Source organism: Euphorbia lathyris, chromosome 10, assembly GCF_963576675.1.
Source record: "Euphorbia lathyris chromosome 10, ddEupLath1.1, whole genome shotgun sequence".
Classification (NCBI taxonomy): Eukaryota; Viridiplantae; Streptophyta; class Magnoliopsida; order Malpighiales; family Euphorbiaceae; genus Euphorbia; species Euphorbia lathyris.
This window is the reverse complement of record NC_088919.1, coordinates 7,956,796-7,970,717: the sequence shown is the minus strand read 5'-3', so window position 1 is coordinate 7,970,717 and position 13,922 is coordinate 7,956,796. Positions and strand designations below refer to the sequence as shown.

General features: G+C 30.4%; 1 non-coding gene across 1 annotated transcript; it reads left to right on the top strand.

Annotated features, from left to right (window-relative positions):
• Positions 1–12,527: 12,527 nt before the first annotated feature.
• Positions 12,528–12,601, top strand: TRNAI-AAU (transfer RNA isoleucine (anticodon AAU)). The gene has a single exon. It is a non-coding gene; the product is annotated as a tRNA-Ile (tRNA).
• The last annotated feature ends 1,321 nt before the right edge of the window (positions 12,602–13,922 follow it).

Below are 13,922 nucleotides of genomic sequence, written 5' to 3'. Positions count from 1 at the left end.
TACAAAGACCAAAACAAGTCATTAAAGGAACAACTTACACAAACAATAGATGAAATATATACTTCTTGAAACTCCAAATTCGCAGAGAAGCACCTGTAATCCAATTTTCATCATTTAAACCTTCAGAATCTTCGAATCTGAGTCACCTTTTTTTTCAACCATGTAGATCTAGTGATATATGGCGCATAGTTTTTGTTTTTTTGGGCTACCGACGTGGCAGATGCATCAATATTCAACATATGAGTTATAACATCTTTACGTATGTACAACATATGAAAATCAAAGTTTGAACAACATACACGTTTATGTAGAGATTCTAGATTTAGCCCCTAGGTGATCACATTGATTTGCGAAGGCAACCCTTTCAGATTTGACCCGATCTTGCATTTTAATCTAGCGATTTCTTCTTGTTTTTTTTTTTTAAAAATTTGCGCAATGCGCTTACATTAAAGAAGAAAGAAAAATCCCCACCAGACCCGGATGTGATTCGAACCCATGACCTCCCAAGGCATAGGTAAGCTCTCAACCACTAGGCTAAGAGCTTCACCACTACGATTTCTTCTTGTTGCATGATCAATTTCTCAGGAAAAACACTTGGATTTTGCATGGCTACACTAGAGCTATCGTGTTGAAAGGGTCGATTGATGGATATAAAGGATAAATCGCCAATTATTGTCATGTCTAGAGCCGATGAACTCATAATAAAATACCGACTTCACGCTCACTGCACGAAATGATAAATTGTGTAAATTATCGGATCTCTGAGATCTCAAGTGTTCTTGCCATCCAAGTAAAATCCTACAAAATAAGAGAGGTCTCGGTGGCCTGACATAAACACTCTGATGCTTAAGTTAGTATCACTCTTAGAATAGTGAAAAAATAATGGAGGCTAGAGTTTGGAGAATACGTGAAAGATTCCATTAAACCATCTATTTATAGGTTGTTGGGGTTCTATTAAGGTTTAAGGGTGTCGTTTTCTTATTGGGACATCGCTTTGTCCTATTGAGAAACCCCCACATGTATTTACTTTTCATAGTTGCATTCACGTTAACATTCTTTTTGAGATAGGCCCATTGTCTAGTTTAAGTAACTTGAAGCTTCAACCACTAAAGCCAACCTTAATTGTTACAATGAATTTTTTTTTAAGAGTAGTTGTTTGATTCTGATTTTTTTTTCCATTGAATTCAGAAAAATAATCATTGTTATATATTTTGATAAAAAAAATAGACATTACATCTATTTGGATCCTCAAACTAAAGCTTCAACGTCAATTAGGATCCTAAACTGTCAAAATCATCAATCAGGTCCCTGAACTAAGCAAAAATCATCAATTGAGTATATATCCTATCCTAAATCAGAAACTGTGACTATTTGATATAGACTGTAATCATCTCTATGTTGGTTCAAAATGAGTTTGAGGAAAATGGTCTGAAACTGTTCAACCTAATGATTTTCGATGAGGCTTCAATTGATATTTTTATTTAGAATGGGGACTCAATTGGTGATTTTTGTTTAGTTTAAGGACTTGATTGATGATTTTGGTAGTTTGGGGAGCCAAATAGATATTATGCCAAAAAAATACTACCGCGGTCGGTTGGCATAGGTTATTATTAAATGGTCTAATACATTAGAGCATCTCCAAGAGACTCTTAGGGCACTCTCTAAAAATAATATAAATAATTGGCTCTTAGTGATTTAAGAGGGACTAAGACATTTCATCTCCAACAATACTCCGCATATTCACTCCTTATTTATTATTTTATCATTAAAATTATTAATTGTTATTATATTTACCAATAGTGTGAGGAGAGAGACTCCTCAATAATAAATTATTAATAAAAAATGAATTAAGTGGCACTAAGAGGTGGAGAGAGGCTCTCTATTAATAGAGAGTGTGAAGAGGCTCTTAGTGATTTGAGGAGCCACTAAGAGGCTGTTGGAGCTGATTTTTCATTCTCCCTGCTCAAATTTTAACTTAAGAGCTAACTTAAGATGCTGTTGGAGATGCTCTTACCAGCTCCTTGAACTTGTCTAAAATAGTAGATTGACTCCCTGAATTTTACAAATGTCTTACTAGCTCCCTAAACTTGCTTATTTTGTATGACCAGCTTCCTAAACTTGTCCATAAAAGTAGATTAGCTCCCTGAACTTTGCAAGTGTCTCACCAATTCCCTAAACTTGCTTATTCTGTAACAACTAAATACAAAAACTTATTAAACCTAAATTCTAAAAACACATCTTCATCTATTCATGATGTAATTTTTCGTTTCTCCTACCTTTCAACATATTATAAGAGAGATTGAATGGATGAGGATTGAGAGTTAGTATTATGGTTTTCGTATTTAATTGTTACAGAATAAGCAAGTTTGAGGAGTTGGTGAGATACTTACAAAATTCAGGAAGCTAATCTACTTTTATGGACAAATTTAGGGAACTGGTGATACGAAATAAGCAAATTTAAGAAGCTGGTAAGACACTCGCAAAGTTCAGAGAGCCAATCTACTATTTTAGATATATTATGCCTTATTAAATCGATTCCTAATATGAATTGGAAACAAATTTTGATTTTTTTACTAATTAATTTTAAATATAAGAGTTGTACCACCGTCATGTTATATATTAATTATAATTACCCAAAGTATTTACCAAATATATATTAGTTATTACGCAAACAGTTTTAATTCCTTTATTTATATAAATATGCTTATTAATATTTGTAGGAATTTCTATTCGGATATTTGCCTAATTAATAAATTAGATAATTAGGAACCTAATTGAATTAATTTTAGCTAACTAATTAATTGATTAAATAATTAGGAATACTAATCTAATAAGGAATTAATTAATTATTGTAATCCTTAAAGGACAAGGAAGTTTAACCTATTAGATCAGACACAATAAAAAGATAAAGAAAAAAGAAAATTATCTCCCTCGTCTCCCTCTATTTTTGGCGCCACATCCCACTCTCTTTCTAGTCTGTGGGATTTCGCTTTTAGTTCGTGGATTAATCGTTCTTTCTTCCAACGTGGAAAAAGAGTGACAGATAATACAAGTTCGTGGTTCTAACTAACAGGTTCTTCCTTTGCCTATTCAAGATTTATTCAAGATTAATTAGAGCTATACAAATGGTAAGTTCAAAGCCGTATTTAAGTAAATTTGATTATTTGGGTTCTAAATGTTTTTAGAATTGATTCCTAATATGAATTGAAAATAAATTTTGATTTTTTAAATAATTAATTTTAATTATATATTAGGTTAATGCATATAAGAATCGTACCACATCAGGTTATATATTAATTATAATTACTTAAAGTATTTAACAATTATACTTAAATTAGAACTCCACCCACAAATTTTAATTCATTTATTTATATAAATATACTTATTAATCACTAATTCAAACTCGTTAATCTGAATTTCTTACTTAAATTTGTTTTTTTGATGAATATTTTTCACTTGAAGAATGGGTGATGAATGGGAGAACCTTCCAGAGACTCTATTCAGGAAGATCAAAGAGGGACTAATTTTATATTTTGATCAAACTGGATTTTTTTGTCACAAAAGATCACTGTTGCCAAAGATACCTAATCGCACCCGAATTCAACTTCCATGGCTGTTGCTACCATCAAAGTTCGGCGAAGCATCTCACGAATTCTTCGACATGGTACATAACGAAACTCATCATCTCGATTTACATAAAACCGAACTCTACTTTTGAGGATCATCGTACGGTTGGGTGGTCGCAATGATTAAAGATAGTCCCGAAATAAATCTAATTAACCCATTAACCGGATTACATAAACAACTTCCACCGAGATCCAAGTTTCCGGATGTCAAGGAATGTTCTCCAGGAAACTACGTCGTTTGGACTACGCCTTGTACTAGAAACTATATCAAACAATTTTGTGGTTCGATACACGCGCGAGATTTCCTTACAAGCAAGTATATTTTGTCGTCAAATCCGAGTTTGAGCGACGGATTTTTGGCGATAGCTAAGATTGGCTTACACCAAATATGGAGATGATAAATGGACTTCTATTCAAAGTGAGGAATTTTATTCTGATATTATATTCTACAAAGGAAAACTATACGCTTTAACGGAAACTACAGTACTCATGGTTGTTCAAATTCCAGAAGTGACGCAAATAACTTCATCATCGCGTATACTCAAACCCGGTCGCCATTTGTACCTCGTTGACTCTTCTATTGGTCTTTTGATGGTTGAACGGATTTTAGAGTCTCGTGAATCTGAAGAAAATCCAAATACGTGGGCAATGGAAACGTGCGTATTTTATGTGTACAAGTTTGATTTTGGACTGCGTCGATGGAGCGATAGCTTGACGGATATTGGCGACGATTCATTGTTTGTTGGAAGTAATTGTTCAATGTCGGTGTCGTCGGATGATCGCCCAATGAAATTTAAAGGGAATAGTATATTTTTCGCGGATAATTTTCTAACTCTTTCATGCGACGGGAGAGAAGAAAGAGGATACTTTGACATGGGTGTATTTGACATGAAAACAGGAAAAATTGAAGCGTTGCCTGCTTCCAAATGCTCCATACATTTACTTTGGCCTTCACCAATTTGGGTCACACCTACTATAAATTAATTCGTTATTTTTTTATTTTAATTTTATCGATAACATTAGCAGGCAAGAACAATTTTACTCATAACATTGATAAGTTGGATCAATTTCAGATATTATTAATGTTTTACTATTTATTCCGCATCAGTTACATACCGATTAATTCTAAAAAAAAGTTTTAAAAAGAATTTACTATAAGCACTTGAATAGATATTTTTGTAATTTTAATTTTGGATAAAATTATATCTTGCCATTTTAGCAATTCTGCCCATGTGAAGCGATTCCAATTTGTGAAACCGGAGAGTATAAGAACTGCTCTGGATTGCATAGTTATTGGGCCTTATAACCTGGAAGAGGGCTACTATATAATTATAATATATTATCTCCAAAATTTATGCCGAGCCGTTTATGAACTGTTCGGCTCATTTATATCTCATTACATCTAAAGGCTTTAGAGTATTTCACTTTCATCCAATTAGTGAAATAAGAGCATATATGGTTTGCTTTTCTTGGGTCCTAGAGGCTCTGATACCATGTCATGGAACCGATTGAACTAAAAGTTAGAGCTGATAGTTAAGATCCAATCGTATATCTTATATTAATCTCCGACAGCTTGTTTTGTAGTATGATGAATTCTCTTCTCCAACAAACTCGTCCTATACAACGTGGCCTGCTTCAAAAATCAACAACAATTTCATTTTCTTCCTCATAATAATCTCCTATTCAAATACACAATTTCAGTAAGAAAAATCAATTAATTACTTGAAGAATTTCATTATGAGCTTCCCATAATTTCTTATTCTCTCAAAATTGCAAGTATTATTTCTTAGTTATCTTGGCAACTGCAACCCCTTTATTCATAACATCAACTTATCTATAAACTAGCAGTAGGAAAAAAAATCTGACCAACCAAATAGAATCAGTATAAACAGTGGTTTAAAATGGGTATTAGAGAGAAAAAATGAAAGTTAGAGAGAGATTGACACTGGTTTTAGAGAGGGAAATGAAGAGTTGGAGAGAGAAACAAACAAACATAAATAATAGGATAAAATGAGTATTTTATATTTTAGATAGAGGATAAAAAGAGAGAACCCATATAACAGAGAAGTCAAAGATAAAAAATGCTAGTCAACGGTGACAGTAGCCACCGGTATAACAAAGTATAAAGTTTGATGACCATACTGGAAAGAATTGAGGTTTAGTGGACATAATGTGAAAATGGATATAGTTGAATGGCCATGGGTGTAATTTACCCCTCTTAGAATAGTGAAAAAATAACGGTGGCTAGGGTTTTGAGAATACCCGAAAGATTCTGAATAAATTACACCCATAGCCACTAAACTTTACCCATTTTAACATTGTGGTCACTGAACTTCAATTTTTAACGGTATGATCACTGAACTTTACATTTTTTTAACACTAGCGGCCACTCAACTTTAACTAAGTCCTCAAAATTACCGTTAACGACCTCAAAATAAAAATATTCAAGAATTAAAGTTGTTCAGAACGACATTTACCATGAAACTCATTTTTTATTTTTCAAAATCACATTTTTTGGAGCTTTCTCTCTCCTAACCAAACAACACCTAAATGACCTCAAAACGGAAATTTTCAAGAATTAAAGTTCCTTAAAATATCACTAACTCTTTGAATTTTTTATTTTGAAACCGTCAAGGGTCGTTTTGAGGCATTGAGTGACCACCTGTTTTAAAAAGTGTAAAGTTCAGTGACCAATACCATTAAGAATTGAAGTTCAGTGGTCACATGTGTAATTTATCCGAAAGATTCCATTAAACCATATATTTATAGGTATTTATGGTTCATATTGGGGTTTTAGGGTGTAGCCTTCCTATTGGAAGATTGTTTTTTCCCAACAAGAAACCCTCACATGTATCGCCTTTTCATCATGATGTTCACGCTAACATTCTTTTAGAGATATTCCATGTTGGCCCTTATCTTTAGCTTTCAATACCAACAACATCAGAATCCCAAACTCTCGGCTTTTAGAAGATTCAGAATGGTGCCGCATTAACTGCCAAATGGGTGTCTAACATCCGGATCCGGAACGTCTTAGAGCAGCTCACATGTCCATACCCAAATCCTCTTTAAGGTTCGTTACGATAAAGATTTTCCTGAACTGATCCGAGATATATGCATGTTATCATTAACTAACCCTAAAATTTACTAACCATTAATGCAATTTATTCCAATTAGACTAGTGGGTGAAATATAATCACTCCTAAATCCAAAACATTCTTTGATATTTAGGGTAAATTACATGATATCTTCTTAGCCTCTTCAATTTGTTTAAAATAATTTATTGACCATCTGAATTTGTTTAAAGTGACCTATTGACTCCTGAACTTGGTTACAATGATCCATTTCCTCCTAAACTTGTTTAAAGTGATATATATTGCAATTTGCTTAAATCTGTTAAAAAAATAAATAAAAGCCTAATTCGTGATTCTAGGTTTTTAAAAAAAATTAACTTTTTGTTTTGTACATCTTTATGATGTTTTTATAGATTTAGGACTTAGGGTCCGTTTGTTTTACATGATGTTTGCTATTTTATATTACTGTTAACGGTTTGCTATTTGAAAATGCTTCTTTTCCAAAAAGCAGATATCATCTGCTTTTATAAAAAGCTAATTTTCAACCACAAAAGACAACTAGGAGGTGTCTAACCAAACACCTAAAACACTCATTTTCAAATTGAAAAGGCAAACATGAAATAAAAAAGCAGCAATCAAACCCCCCCCCCCCCCCCCTTAATTACGACACTTTAAACAAGTTTAGAGTGCTCATGAGACACTATTAGTTCAGTTCAGTAACATTCAGTTCAGTTCAGTTCAGTATTCAGTAATTTATAATTATTTATTATAATAATAATTATTATTTATATAATTTATGCTTTATCATATTATATATATATATATATATATATATATATATAATTAGTATTTTTAAGATTAATACCTTGTAGAGTGTGGAACATGTATGGAATGTTGAATATGTTCGTATTTTGAGCATCTACATGCCTTTCTTTAAACTCTTCCACACTCCTAACATACCGAGGGAGTGTTTGGTTACCTACTTTTCACTTTCTGTTTGTCTTTTTATTTTAAAAGGCAGAATTTTAGGTGTTTGGTTAGACACTTAATATTTACATTTTACAGTTGAAAAGTATCTTTTACAAAAGTAGAGAATCCCTGCTTTTTGGAAAAGCAACATTTTCAAAAGGAAACAGCAAACAAGAACAACAAACAACGAACATGAACAACAAACAACAAGTAGCCAAATGAACCCTAAATAAATGTAGCTACCATCGGAATCAGCCTTGGTAGCGTTACCATCAATAGTAACCTATAATTATAGATAAGAAATAGAAGAAAATAACTCGAATAAATTTCATCAATGGTATACAACTTTTGCCCCATTTCACACTTTCGTGTACAACTTTCAATTTGTCTCACTAATATGTACGAACTTATAGGTGACCTCCCACTTTAGTGTACAGTAGGTAAAAACGACCGGTCAACGCTGATCAAACCGCCACATAATCAATTTTCATCTCATCCATTAGTAAAAGTGGGACCAACCATATGCTATTACTAAAACTAGTATTATTCCCGCGCGTTGCGCGAGTCTATTAAGTTCTTGTACAAAAATTTAATATTTTAATATTTTTTAATTATATATCATTTGCATATAATGATAATAATTTTTTGTTTTAAAATAATTTAAATTTATAAAAAAAATTATTTTAAAAAATAACTTGGTATAATTTTTTGTTTGAATAGTTAACAACAAATTTAATTTAGAAAAAAAGTATCATTAGACCTGTGATCTTTAATTTTTTTTAGTTCATTAAGCCTTTAATTTTTTATTGGAGTATATTAAGCCTTGATCATTTATTTTTGGTATCATTAAATCCTTGCTTACCAATATTATTTATGTTTAATAATTGTATTGAAAAAATAATACAAAATTATTTTCATTAAAAATTATACAAAGTTATTTGCATTAAAAAAAAAGTCTACAAAGTTATTTGCAAAGTTATATTGAAAAAATTACTTTCAAAAATTTCAATTACAAAAAAAGAATATTAGAAAAGAATTATCTTTATCTAATTTTTTTATTTCTAAAATAAGAGAGAATGTCAAGATATAAACATATAATGAGGAGACTGGAAATATTTTTTTGTCTATTAATTAAAAAATTATTTTTTCTTAATAAAGTATTAAGTCTATAAATTAATTTTAGTTACATAGAATTAAAATTATAATCAATCAGTAAAAAACGTTTATAATTAATATATAAAATTAATTCTATTAATTAGAGTCATTATGCTCAATATTTTTAGAAATTGAAGATATTCAAATAATAATATTTTTCATTAATATTTTCCAACAATCGGTCCTATCGTCATGTTTCATTTTTATTTATTCATAGGGTAAATTACATTCATGGCCACTGAACTTTACCAATTTTCACATTATGGCCACTGAACTTCATTTCTTCCCGCTATGGCCACTGAACTTTACACTTTTTAACATCGGTGACTATTCAATTTTAACTAACTTCTTAAAATGACCGTTAACGATTTAACGACCTCAAAATAAAAATATTCAAGAATTAAAGTTGTCCAGAACGACATATACCATGAAATCACATTTTTTATTTTCGAAAATCACATTTTTTGGAGCTTTCTCTCTCTAAAAATTCACTTTCTCTCTCCCAAACAAACAACACCCAAATGACCTCAAAACGAAAATTTTCAAGAATTAAAGTTCCTTAGAGTATCATTAACGCTTTGAATATTTTATTTTTAGCCGTCAACGGTCGTTTTGAGACGTTAAGTGACCACCAGTGTTAAAAAGTGTAAAGTTCAGTGGCCATACCGGGAAGAAATGAAGTTCAGTGGCCATAATGTGAAAATGAGTAAAGTTCAGTGGCCATGGATGTAATTGACCCTTTATTCATATGTTCAAAGTTCTTGAAATACTAACAATTTTGTACAAACCACAATATAATGGTTAATAACTATATAGACATGTGTTACAAAAGCAGTTGTCTCAACATCCCAAAATTAATGTACATTTTCAGATTTTGAATTCATATCTAGCATAATTCAAATTCTTCAAGAATAATTGGACGCTTATAATTTCTCTGTCCAGAGGATTGGACAAAAAAATTAAATTCTTGTTGATGATGATAATGATAATAATAATATAGAATTCATGATTAAAAAATGAGAAAAGAATTTAAAATGATAATAATAATATAACATAATTTATAATTGAAATAAACTTTATTGTAAGTATAATGTTTCAATACATTTTTAATTATTTTCTTCAATATGTCTCCAACTTCAATGAACCACTGTTGTGTGAAACTTTATATCTATTCGTACCAAAATGCATAAAAATAAAAAATACAATCCATATATTAGTTAGATAAATCCAAATTAAAAAAAATTAGTGGACTTCACCAGGTTCTTAATTTGAAAAATTAATCTAACTTCTATTAAACCTAACAGTTGATGTCATATAAAGTCGAAAATTTAAATTTTAGTTAGAATTGACAATCGAAACCATTACGCCTAGTAACATATACTAAAAAAGAATGCAAATGTACAAAATCTTTATTTTAGTCATTTTGAAAAAAAAAAACAAATAAAAAAGAAAACATAGATAAGGTAGCGAGAGGTATGGAATCTGGGTAACGGCAGAAATGAAATTTCATCTCTAAAAAAATGGAACTATAACAACTATTATTTTATAAAAATAAAGCAACAACGCATATGAAAACAAAATAACTATTATATATGAAAAAAATCAAATAATTACCTTCAGAAACATAATAACTTCCTATAATTTTTGACACCTTTGAGATTCCTGATTTTAGTTGTCCACGCATCTTCTGTTTCTATCAGATTTCTTCAATTGAAGATATGAAAGTCTAAATTCTGAATTCTTGAAGAAAATACTATTAATACAGTTTAACAATCGAAATCGCTCCTAAATAAATCTGAATCTCTTAATGAAGTAAAGAACAAAATCATAAAACTATATTATTTAAAGTAAGAACATAATGATAAGATTAAGAACAAAACTAATACATAATCAAAATTAAAGGTCGATGAGGACTTTGATTTTCGGTGGCCAATACATATAATGATGAAATACTATCTATCATATTTTATATATAGGTTCATTTGTGACTTTTGAATTTCCTTTTTGTGGTTTTTCATCTTAATGTAACTTTTACTTTCTTTTATTACTTTAATTGATCAGCTATTAATTGACAATAAATAATGTGTTAATATAGTACTAATTATATAGAGATAATTAAAACTCATTAACTTATTTATTCTCTCTGCTCCTACCATGCCAACTAAGCCAAAAAGTCTCTAAAACACTTCTTGCAAATTCTCTCTGCTTCCGCTATTATGTATAGTATAGATAGATACCCATTTATGGGTTTTGCTCCCTCCTCCTTTACTGTAATTCCTCATTTATTCCTTATCTCTTTAACTCCATGTGTCATTATCTCTTTTCAAATTCTCTCTCATCCAAACCATGTTTAAAAACTCTATAGTTCACTTTTGATATTCATGTACATCTTCAATTCTCTCTTTTATTGGTCGAGCTCCTTGGCAACAACATGGATATGTTGGAGATAAGGACGAACTCCTTCGTCTATCGGATTTTCATCTTCAAAACGAAAGCTTTGCTAATGGTTGAATTGAAATTGATTTCGTTTTTCCAAGATAGTCTAGTTCCAAGAAAAAAATTATCATTTACCTGATTAGGCTCAAGACCAAGGAGGATTTTGTTAGATTTTTTTGGCCGGTGAAAAGGTTGGTGAAATCGGATTCCTCCATAGAAGTCAAAGACGACAAATAAACAAAGATTTTGCAGTACAGATAAAAAAATTCAAAATTCAAAATTTAAAATCCTCCATTGAAAAAATTAAGAAGAAGCTGTTAAAACAGATAACCAAAGATTTTCCATCTTCATCTTTTACAAAATCTGTTAAAAAAATGGTAGATTCATTAAAAAATGATGGATGAATGGATGGATGGTCAGAAGATGGATGGTGAGGATGAAAAAATGATCCAACAAGTAAGGAGAAAATAATGCCAATCACATGATGGTGGTGAAGGTTTGGCAAGTTTCAGTTTCCATACCTTCGCCTCAACTATTTAGAATTTAAATTAATTTTGTGAAATTATAAAAATAGAGAAACAATTTCAATTATACTCTTAATTTAAATTAATTCAGAACTTATAATCTTATTTTGGGCATAGAATTGATAAGAGTTTGATTGAAGAGTAAGAAAGAGGTTAGAGAGAGAAACTTAAAGAGAGAGAAAGAAACAGAGGGAAGAAGACGAAGAGATGGGGAAATAGGGGTATAAAAGTAATTTTATATTAATTGGTTGATTTTTTTTTTAACTTTTTAACTGGTCAAAGCTGAGATGGCGTGTTGACTTAGCGTTGACCGGTCATTTTTACCTGTTGTACACTAAAGTGGAAGGTCACCTATAAGTTCGTATATATTAGTGAGATAAATTGAAAGTTGTACACCATTGATGAAATTTACCCAAAATAACTCATATAATAATACCGAAATGTTCACATGCACCTTAATAAGCAAGTGAATTTGCTCATTCACCGTTAGATATGGACCTCCAGTTTGATTGCTCATTTTCATACTCATGTTTGCCTTTTCACTTCAAATTGGAGAGTTTTAAGTATTTGGTTAATGACCTCCAGTTTGCCTTTTACATATGAAAAGTAGCCACTGAATCGCAGTTTTTTTTTTTTTTGGAAAAACAGCATTTTCCAACAGCAACAACAAATAGTATGTAACTCAAACGGACCCCAAGATGAAAGAAACACTATTAGTAAATGATTATAAAATTAGGAAACATTGAGGCCTATTAGCTCAGCTGGTTAGAGCGTCGTGCTAATAACGCGAAGGTCACAGGTTCGAGACCTGTATGGGCCATTTTTTAAAAATGTGTAAATTGGTTCGATTTTTTGACACTTCGGTTCGGCATTGGTTTTACTTTTATATGCATTTCGGTCACACATATTATACAATATATATATATATATATATATATATATATATATATATATATATATATATATATATATAAAAGTCAATATAAATATATTTTGAAAGTATTTCAATTTTATTTTTGTATTGAGGTAAATTTAATGAGAAATATAGTGATTTTTATTTGTTATTTTTATTTTTTTTAACTAAATTCGGTTTAAAATCGAATATTTCGGTTCGGTATTATTAACGAGAAGTAAATAAATATTGTATCAATATGTCTATGTTACAATGCTCTAAAAAATTAACTGTCCCAACTACATTTTAATTGTTTTTAATAATCTTCGTTAGCTTCATCATCATCATCGTCATCTTCATTCTCCGCTCCCACTTCCTTCTCCGCTAGATGTGATTGCTAAATCTGTTACGCTATACCATTCCGCACTGCTAACATGACGTCTTTAAGCTTTACATTGAAAATTTGTATTTGTATTTAATTTCATAGGCTTAAATTATATATAATTTGTATTTTTAGTTTAAATTAGACTCATTTTTATTTAATTTCATAGACTTTTTTTATCGAGCCGAGCTTTTATTTGATATTCAATTTAGTTTTATCTTTAATAATACATTTATTTATTATTATTGTTATTATTATTATTATTATTATTAGAACCATTATTATTATTATAAGTTTATTAATGTCTAATATCATCATTATTGTTAAGTTCAGTAGCATTCAGTTAAATTCAGTTCAGTTCAGTTCAGAGGGTGTTTGTTTCAGCTTTTCGGAGGAGCGTTTACCGTTTCACTCCAAATCGCAGGAAATATAGCGTTTGGTTAGGTTTATATAACCGCAGCGTTTAGCATTTTCTCTAGAAACTACAGCGTTTTGGAGCGTTTCACGAAAAGCTCATATTTGGAGCTTTTCATAAACAACTGTTTGTAGTTAATTGTTATTGACAGAATTATCCTTCTTATTTCCATAAAATATGTTTATTATTTAACATTATTTATATTTCTACAACATAATCACCGGAAAAACAAGGTTTTGTTGCGTTCAATAAATTTTTTATTTTTTTATATAGATTATTTTTATTAATTTGTGTAACACATTTTTTATTTTATAATAGGATAAGGTGCAAAAATACCCCCAACATTTATAGCTAGGAGCCATTTTACCCTGAACGCCTAAAATGGTGCAATTATACCCCTAATTTTGGCAGCCAAAAGCAATTTTACTCATAACATTGACAAGTTAGGTCAA